Below are 10,694 nucleotides of genomic sequence, written 5' to 3' on the forward strand. Positions count from 1 at the left end.
AAAAACTTTCCTTTGTACAATTAAGGATTAGCACTGAGGAGCTGATAACAGTATAGGAGGTTACAGATAGGCATTGCACTTCTGGGGAATAAAGAGTGAGCCTGTTGCTATCAGCAGTCAAACTTGGATAATGCAATACATAACACACTAAATAAAGATGTTTAATGTTTCTTCATAATAAAGCAGAGAAGTCATAAATCACAAAGTACTGAATCCTTTGGGTAGCACAGTTCTGTAAGTTTGAAGACAAAGAAAAGATCAAGTTTCATTCTTGTCCTCATAATAATGTGTGGTAACCCCAAGGTCAGAGAGAGAGGTGGCCTATGGAGGTAAGCCTCCAGTGGGGAAGAAGTGATTTTAGTTTATATTGCTTTGGTTTCTTAAAAGAAGATCCTTCTGCATGAATAATTTTGGAGCATTTTGCCTCAGAGGTCTGAAAGAACAGAGAAATTGGTATGACATTAAGTAATTTGGGGATTATTTTGTAATTGAGACTGCTCTTGAAATTTATCCACTTTTGCTGTAAAACGTTCTTTTCCAAGAACTAATTACTGAGTCATTCTGTTCCCGTGTCATGTAAGTACTCTTTCTTTCCATTGTCAGGGTTTTGGTGTTTGCATGAACTACCCATTTCTCCACACTAACATGTTTTAGCTGCTAAGAAAAAGGTAGATGCGACAACTCAGTGGCTGGCCTTCTTGCATGAGAGGGGAACTAACTGTGGATAAATGCCAGTTTGCTGTCTTCTACCTGATCATTTCAAGGTACTTTCAGGCTATTAAACTTTGCAACACCTCACATTGCTGTATTTTTAACCTTTCACAAAAATGATGAAGAAACAGCTCAGCAACAGTGCTATAGGTCACATGGGCAGCAACAGGGAGGGGCCCTGAGGCTGATAAGGCTGCAGCATTCCAGTCTCTAGACAACATCACCTCCTTCTGGAAGGAGAGATCAGCAACGAGATTTGTTCATTTGCTGATTTGGTTTCACTGCTCACAGGGCTGCCTCTGCTACCAGGCCAGCCAGTATGGCTGTAGCTGTACTGAAGGGCATGTGTGTCATGTGTGTCCATCCACCTGGTGTATGCCACCGTGAAGAAGGATTTCTGAGAGCACAACCTGAAGTCTGCTTTTGAAGCTTCTATGGGGAGAAAGAAACTCATTCAAGCAGACTGCATCCAGAACCCAGGAAGTATGGAGCTGAGATCATTATAGTGTCATTCCTACAGTGAAAGGAGTCCAGACTGTTATTGCATAAGAGTCAAGCGTTTTCCTGGCAGTGACTGCAAAGAATATGAAAATGTTGAAACTGAATTTATTCTCAGTTTCAACATCATCTCTCAGAAAGAGTCAACCAGCAATGGAATTTCACAGGGGAAAATCTCCTACAAAACTAATAGCTTTTCACTCTCTCTCTGTCAGTGGATGATTAATTCCTGGTGCTGGAGGTACATTTGAGTGACTTAGAAGAGCTCTGGAAGTCATGAAGAAGCAAGAAAGGTTTTGACAAAGGCTCAGTCATTCTATTCTCAAGCCTTGTTCCATCCAAACCTCCACTGTGTAGGAGCCAGCAGGAATTGTTCCTTAATAAAGGCAAAGGAAAATGTCAAGATAATCTCTGTTTGCATCTTGGGATCTCACATGAACAAGAAACTAAAGCAAGACAGATTAAATGTAAAATATTCCTTTTCAAAGTCACATGCCTGATGTTAAGCACCTATGTTTTATTGAAATGCGTGTGTATACTCCCAGTGTCAGAATGAACTGGCTGATTGGAGCCCCTGAAACATGCCACAGTCTGACACATCCATTTAGAATCATGAGTTAATTAAACTTAAGTTATTGACTTAAGTTAAAAGGTTTTTGTTAAGCAACTCACTGGTTAAACAACTACTTCTCCTATCTCCCCCAGTTCCTGTGTGCTGAACACAACAGCCAAACATAAAACCCTTCCGAAGCTTCAGCCAATTGCAGCACTTCTAAAAATGCATTTCTCAGCCCTCTGCTCACTTGTGGTGGTGGTGACTTCAAAGTAGCTCACAGTATTTACCATGCTCCTAAAATGCCAAGATAGAGCAGAGTAACAGAAAGAAGCTGATTCAAATATACTTCCTTCTAAATGCATCCTCTGCTAGGGCTGAGAACAAATACTGTATTTTGTAATTATTTTTTTCTTTAGGTTTTAAAAATATTAAGAATACAACACAATGGACATCGGTTGGATTGCTGTGAATTTTTATTATATTTGAATGTTTTTACCATTTTTATTCAACTCCACTTCAAACATCTGGAAATTTTCATTAAAAAAAAAGAAAAAAAAAAATCCATCTTTTTAACAAGCAGTAGAAGAGCCAAAGCTCTCTTGCCAATCAAAACATTCTCAAATACTGATTCAATATTTTCCAAAATTTCATAAATATTTTTGAAAAATCCTCATCGTCTTTCTACTTTTTTTCTCCCTCAAATGGAAAAGTTTGGTTTAAGCAACACTGCCATTACAGACAAAGAAAATCCTGTTCATGAGGGATATACTCAACGGTGTTTCTATGCATTAACTATCACTTTCTGCATTGCCCTCTGTGTGTTTGAATTCCACAGCACAAAAAGCAGCTCAGAACATTTTGTCTGGAGCACCTCTGGATCAGCTCTATGTGACATATAGTCTATACATGCCATAACCTGGTTGACACGCTATAGAAAAAATTAACCTAACTGAAGACTGCATAACCATGCGAGCAACCTTTACTAAATGCAGGAGGTTATACTAGAATGGCTTATCAAAAACATTTGTCTCCTTTCTTCAACAGGCCATTTGTTGCTATATTTAGTCCAGTTTCTGCCCTTCCATCTGCTAGAGCCATCTGTTTCCCCCACTATATTTCCCAAGGATGATATTTCAGTTCTTCAAGGCTCTGCAAGACGATGCCTCCCAGCCTGTTTCACCAGTCTGTGCTTTTAGCACATTGTAACTTCAGAGGACAAAGTTATCAATGGGATGACTAAGCGGCAACGCTTTCCAGATGGTACAAGGGGATTGCCACAACTCTTCCTCCAGCTCAGCCCTTGCCCTTTCAGGTAGTAGATCTGTTGTCTCTTCTTTAACTTTTTCCTAACCACTTGACAGTTTGCCTAGAAATACCTATCTCCCTCAGGTTATTTCAGTCAGCCACACAGCTCAGTGGCACTGAAGCCACAGAATCATAGAATGGCCTGGGTTGAAAAGGACCACAATGATCATGTAGTTTCAACCCCCCTGCTATGGGCAGGTTCACCAACCACTAGACCAGGCTGCCCAGAGCCACATCCAGCCTGGCTTTGAATGCCTCCAGGCATGGGGTATCCACAGCCTCTTTGGGCAACCTGATCCAGTGCATCACCACCTTCTGTGTGAAAAACTTGCTCCTAATATCTAACCTAAATCTCTTCATCTCAGTTTAAAACCATTCCCCCTTGTCCTATCACCATCCACCCTCATAAACAGTTGTTTCCACTCCTGTTTATATGCTCCCTTCAAATACTGGAAGGTCATAATGAGGTCTCTCTGGAGTCTTCCTTTTTCTAAGCTAAACAAGTCCAGCTCACTCAACCTTTCTTCATAGGAGAGGTGCTCCAGCCCTCTGATCATCTTAGTGGCCTTCTTCTGGACTTGTTCCAAGAGCTCTACATCTTTCTTGTACTGGGGCCCCCCGGCCCGGACGCATTACTCCAGATGGGGCCTCACAAGAGCTGAGCAGAGCGGGACAATCACTTCCCTCTCCCTGCTGGCCACTCCTCTTTTAATGCAGCCCAGAGCACAGTTGGCCTTCCGGGCTGTGAGTGCACATTGCCAGCTCATGCCCAACTTCTCATCCACCAGGACCCCCAAGTCCTTCTCTGCAGGGTTGCCCTCAAGGGGTTCTTCCCCCAGTCTGTACAAACACCTGGGATTACCCTGACCCAAGTGCAGCAGCTTGCACTTGGCCTTGCTGTACCTCATTAGGTTCACATGAGCTTACTTCTCCAGCCTGTCTGGGTTCCTCTGGATGGCTTTCCTTCCCTCCAATGTAGCAACAGCACCACTCAGCTTGGTGTCATCTGCAAACTTGCTGAGGGTGCACTCAGTGTCATTGTCTACATCACTGATGAAGAAGTTGAAGAGCACCGGTCCCAAGACAGACCCCTGAGGGACACTGCTTGTGACTGGCCTCCACCCTAACACAGAACCATCAATCACAGCCCTGGTTGTGACCGGCCAAACAATTCCAAAGATGTTGAAGAGCACTGAACCCAAGACCAGATTAAATCTTTACATTTCACTTCCTTTGATAAGGAATAATCTTGTCAAAGACAAGTTAACTTTGGACAATACACCTTTTATAAACTCCATTTCCTTTTTCCTTGCTGTTTTCTTTTTTCTTTTCTTTTTTCCATCTTCTCCCCTGTATTTCTACCTATGTTCTTTCTCTATCATGTCCAATCCTTTCACACTACTGAGTTTACAGTAATGGACTACCCAGATTACTTTTTACCTTCCTTCAGTAGAAGGTGTTTACAGGCATTATCTCCCTGCCATGAAATACTACCTTTAACTTCACTGATAACTGAAAATCCTTTATATCACACCTGAAATTTCCTGTACCATATCTCAGACTGTTATGAGATAAACATCATCCAGCCACTATTCCACTAGAAACATTCTCATTTGCACTTGTATATAGCTACTCCTGTCCATCTTTGTCTCTTTTCTAACTTCACAATGTCCTTCTTAAACAGAGCTATATAGTGTACTTGAGATGTTACATTAAGTGAAACTTTGGTAAGAGCATGTAACATGATGGAAAGTGCAACAATGAAAGCAGAGTGAAAAAGTCTTAGACTGCAGCAAGTAAGTTTGCTCAAAAGCAACAGTCATGAGCAGAGAAATGACAGAAAGAAGCTGCTTGTCTTTGGAAAGCCTCAGATAGGCAGGGATCTCCAACAAGAGATACCCTTGCCTCCACTGCCAACCCTTAAATGAGGTTTGGGAAGGGCTGGATCCTGACTCCACCCCTTCCAGTCCCCCAGGTGCACTGCTTGCACCTGAGCTCCCTTGGGTTGGCCCTGCCTTCCCACCAAGTGCTTAGTCACTGGTTCAAGCCCTGACTTAGCATTTCTGCTACAGAGTAAAAAGAAGGAGCTGGCCTAACAGACAGGTGGAGTAGAGTAGTTCTAAATGGCTGTAAATGAAATGCACTAATAAATCATGCTATTGCAACCATTGTAAGAGAACACTTTTTTTGGATAGGTAAGGTACACTTTCAGATCATGAGCTGCACAATCATATTGACCACACAACTGAGTCAGTTATGCCCTCCTTGAGCTCTCCGCAGAGAGTCTTCCCCATTAAAAACAGTGAGCAGGCAGCACCTCTCTGTTAGGAAGAGAGTGGAGTCATAAATGAGCATACAGAAACCATAGGCTAAAGTGGCCTTCTAGCTTTGGTCTCATCCGAAGAGAGGAAAGGAGAGATGGAAAGAGAGCAAGTGCTTAGGGAAGGTAGAATCCTTTAAAAAACATAAAATAATAATAATAATAATAATGAATACACACAGGCAACTTAGAAGTGAATTGCTATAAAATGATACTGACAGATGTCCTCAGAAATGGCCCATGGTGGAGAACTGACTAGTCATGCAGAGCTGGCTCTCCTTAGTCCCAGTTGTTAAGCTGTTTTGAAGCTAAAACTACATGAAATAGTTTCCAAACTTTTCCATGTATTTCATAACTATCCACGCCACAAGTGCATTTCACAATTGCAAAATGGAAAGAGGAGATATACACAAGACGTGGTATTAAAATGTGATCCGTGGTATGAAAAACAAATGAGAACCCTGGATATGACCTAGTGAAATTATTTCAAATCATAATAAAACACCAATGATGAATTTGTCAAATCTGGAGTACATGTGGAACTCATCTGAAACACAGAGCCCCAAAATAAATACACTAATTTTGAAAGTGATGCAATGAGACATTTGGTCCATAATCAACTAGCGGAGGACAGTCTACCCTGCAATTATAATTTCGTAGACAGAAGTTTAGTAAATTTGTATATTAATATTTCTTGTTTATATAATTGTACAGTCAGACAGCATTCTCCTCCTTAATTTAGTGACACTGGAAATCACACTGCTGGGTAGCAGAGTGAAGTATCTACCAACTCTAGAAGATGCATATGAATACTGTATGAGCCTTTTAGCTTTGAAGAAAGCCAAAGGCAAAAGTGTGGTTTCATATACATGACAATAATTTTGAATCAATCAAGATTTTCTAATATTGGTGTTTTCAAAAACTGTCTCAATCCAATTTGTACTGTAAATGTGTTGCCAACATGTCCACAACAGGACTAATGTAGTCAATCTTCTGAAATCTTTTCCAGCACTGCACTTCTATGATATCCTCCCATTATGTATGTGCTGCCTCATTCTGAACTAAGCTCCAGTGTGGCCAGCATGTCCTTCATACAGTGATTCAGCTACTTCCTAATAAAGCCTGTCCCAAAATTTAAGCCTTCTGGATATATCTACAGAGTAACTCTATTTTCCTTCTACTAAATATTTTATATAAATAAATATTAAAAAAAAAAAACAAAACAGTTCTTTGTAGTTCTTAGCAATTTTTCATTACTTGCACTTATGGACATGATTTTGCAATAGTTTAGTCCATTTTCATATGCCGATTTCTGTCTATTCACTGGGTAAGGAACTTAGTCTCTAAGATGGCTTTCTTTATTCCATTTCCAGGACTACGAGCTTGCAAGCCAAGAGCAGAAGTGCTGAACACTGAAGGACTCTGATGGGTCTGGATGCATGTGTGCCTACAGTCAATGAGACTTACCTAAGTATAAAAGTTATTTCAGAAGATTGCAGAGCTTGTATTGAAAGCAGGAACAATTCTCAGATAAGTTCATGAACAATTGTCCACTTGAGTTAACCAACAACTGCTTTCATTGCAGTCAGCAGTCTAAATATATAAGCATTGTAATTTAATATAAGTAATATCTAAAGTCCAATCATCTTCTCTTCTGTAGTTTTTCCCCGACTCCACTGCATCACTCCTTTCTTCTAGCCTAATACTAAAGCACCAGGTTAGAGTTAAGATGTTCTTTCATGCCAAACATTAATAATTTATCAATAGGGGAGTAAGAATATGAATTTACCAAGGAGACAGAAGGCTTGTGACTCCAAAGTAGACTGACAAATAAAGGATTCTGAATTTCCAACAACTTTTTAGATGGTCCAATCAAGAAGCTAGAGACATGTTACACTGAAGCCTTCCATAATATAAGCACAATACAGTACAAGACCACACAACTCAACAGCTTGAGAGGTATGAGAAGATTTTCACACCACTGAAGTGGCTTGTGAGTTCTACTGTAAAATATTCCATGTCAGGACAACAGCCTCGCTCCTTGGCCTCTGCTGATTCACACTCTCTCAAGTTATTACTGAAGACAAAACATCTGAAAACAAAGTTTTGACCAGTATTTAGATGCAAAAAAAATAACAATCTGATGTTAAAATTATATTTCTCCCCATGCAAAGACTGCTTTAACACGCCAGAAGAGTACAAAGAGAACCTGGTAAATGAAAACCAGCCAAGCATTATGAAGTATGACTGTCTCCTTTCTTGTTGATAGGATGAAGCTTATGAATAATACCTTAAGACATAAATTTTCATGACACGAAGCCCACATGTACATTTCTCTTTAAATAGTTGTTTGCTTTTCTATTATTTTTACATATGTAGGGGCAGGAGTCAATGTCTCATGTGCAAACACCAACTTTGCATGTTCAGTTATAGCACTGCATGTTAAAAAGCAGTCCTGGGCACAGCAATACCTCTGCATCTCTACAATCATTACATCACCACTCTAAAATACTTCACTGTATAACATCCCCATAGCTTCATACAGCAATATGCACACACCACTGAGAGGGCATAAATAGACTTACATTTTGTTTAAATTTGGTAGGCATTTTCAGCAAAATATGCAAACTCCTCTTGAGGTTCAGAGAGCACAGAGTGCCATGGAGCAGGACTTCTACCCAGCAAAGTGCACCAGTTTCCCCATGGGTGAGATTAGCTCCTCCAGACATGACCTCTTGCAAGAGGCTCACTGCAGAGGCGCTGCCTTCTGCCTCACAGTCACAGGCACAGCAAGGTGGACAGATTTTGCATGTGTCTCATAAGTTAGCATGATGATGGGAAAAAGTCACCCAATGCCAAGAGCTCCAGCAATACTGTATAACACTTCATTTATTAGCTAAAAGCTCAACAGGGATTTAATTAAATTAGATCCTTGTGCACAAGAGAAAGTTAACCCTTACTGCGTAAACATTTTTTATTAGTGGGTCAGAATTAGATAGGATGTATTGCTTACAACACAGTACAATTAGAATTAAAACAAAATGAATGGCATATGGTGTCTTTGAACGTTTCTTTTCTATAACTGTTTTCCTCTTTTTTTATTCTATGATCAGAGTTCCACCAGTTCTTCTTTTCCACGTGGGTAGCAAAAACAAAGATAACTTCTGAAAACAGAAGAAATAAATCTTATTTCAAAACACACAAAAACAAGGCTCTCTCACTGGCTTCACTTGAAACAACAACAAACCCCTTCAAAAAACCCACGTTATGAAGTACAGTAAAAGTTGGCCAAGTCTCTTTAATGACCCAGAAACTGATTATGATGTACTGAATTCTGCAAGTTAGTAAATCTGTCCACATGCATAACAGCAAAACAAAACTTTAGGACTCTGTCACCAACAGGATTTATTGTTCAAAATTACTCAGCTCCAATGGCAAAGTGATTTCTAGGGAAAACTTCTGGTGAGTAATTGGATGACATCAGCAGGCATGTAAAGATGCTATTCGCAGACACCAACAAATGCTTTTTCTGTGGAAGATTTCTGCCAGCTGTGCTGCAGAGGATTCTATGACTCCAGGTAACCCCTGACTCCCAGAAAGCCATGGTGACACTGAAGGGCTGAAGTCAGCTCTCCATCCTGGCATTTGCACCTTCCTCCTCCTCCTCCTGCCTCTGTACTCTTCAACATAACCACATGTGAACTAGCTGTGCTGTGTTTTATGCTCCCTTATGGAGCAGCCATGGAAGTTTCTCTCAGATATGTCACCCCATAGCATAAGGCATAAGCAGGACCTGACTCAAAGTCATCCCAAGCCAACTAATATCCCTCTCCCCATGGCATTTAACTGGGATCAAGCACAAAACACAGCACCAGTATTTTCACAAAAAAGCGCACTGACAAGAGGTTCCTACAATTTTAAAGGCATGCATCCTGTGCCTAGCAAAGGTAAGGGGTCTTAACTATATGATACTGAATTTGTATACATGAGGAGGCAGGTCAGAAAATGAAATTACGTTTGCTGTTCAATATCCACCTCTGCTAGCCAAGTAGTTCTGCCTTTCTTATTCAAGAGTTCTGAGTTTCCATTGTCAGGAAGCACCAGCACTTGGCAACTCGGCCTTGGTGGACTCATGGTTTGTAGCATTATTTATTCCTTCCGTCTTCATGAGTCTTCTCAAGAAAGTTATGTCTGAGTTGTATTCCTTTCTGAAAGAAATATGCTTACAAGCCACATGTGCTTATAAGGGTTTACAAATATCTCATCAAGTCAAGCGAGTCCAAGTGGGTGAAAGGCAGTTTTGTTTTCCTGCTATGAATTTTTCAATCACACCTATTTTTATGTTAGCAAGGGAAATCTCCATGATTGAATAACTACAAGCCATTTAACGAACATGAACTCAAACAAGTACTTATAAAGAACAAAAACAAATGCTTTACTCCAAAAGGTATGTTTTCCTTTTAAACACTTCTTCTGTTAAAAGAGAAACATAAATTTAACTGATTTTTACATGATTTTATTTTTTCTAAACAAAAAAGTTATTCCCTTCCCCCATCCCAGATGGCTAGATGTTGACTCAGTGCAAGAAACATGGGAGGTTATACAAACAAAAGCCTAGTCTGACAATCCATTTTGACTTGGCTAATACCCCTCCATTGCCATAACCAAGCCTCTGCTAACACTTTCATTTCTTTCTTATTTTCTCTGAGTACATTGCACTCGGCTCAGCTGAATCACCAGGATTTCTTTCCTTTCAATGAGGCCCTTTCTTTCAAAGCCTCGAAGGGAGAAATACTTATCTCTCAAATGCAGCACTTGACATGGTATGCTTCTTGCAGGTGAACTGCAGAAATATTAATTTTCACAGTGGCGGCAGGCACGCTTTTCCCTCTGCTCCCCCATTTCCAAGTGGCAGCATTGCACAGCTGGGTGCCCAGCTGTGGCACCCAGATCTACAAATCTACCCCCCAGCACTACTTGATCAAAAACATCAAACTGTGAATTGATCGTCACAGAGATGCCAAAGCTCCGAGTCTGTCCCATACATACAGCCTCAGTCCTGTCGGAAAATCTCCAAACAAAACAATCCTGCTAATTCAGACTTCCTTATAGGCTTCTTTATGGGAGCCTGAAATACAATTTGTAAAGGGGTATTGAGGTGGGTTTTTTTTTTGTTTGCAAGGCAGTGGGCAGTGTAACTTGCTGGCTCAGCTTCTCCAGAACCTGAATCCAGGTTCTGCTGGGGGAAGTCATGGGATCCTATCCAGGTGCATGATGGTACAGTAGCACAACAGTCTGGCCACT

Source organism: Excalfactoria chinensis, chromosome 4, assembly GCF_039878825.1.
Source record: "Excalfactoria chinensis isolate bCotChi1 chromosome 4, bCotChi1.hap2, whole genome shotgun sequence".
Classification (NCBI taxonomy): Eukaryota; Metazoa; Chordata; class Aves; order Galliformes; family Phasianidae; genus Excalfactoria; species Excalfactoria chinensis.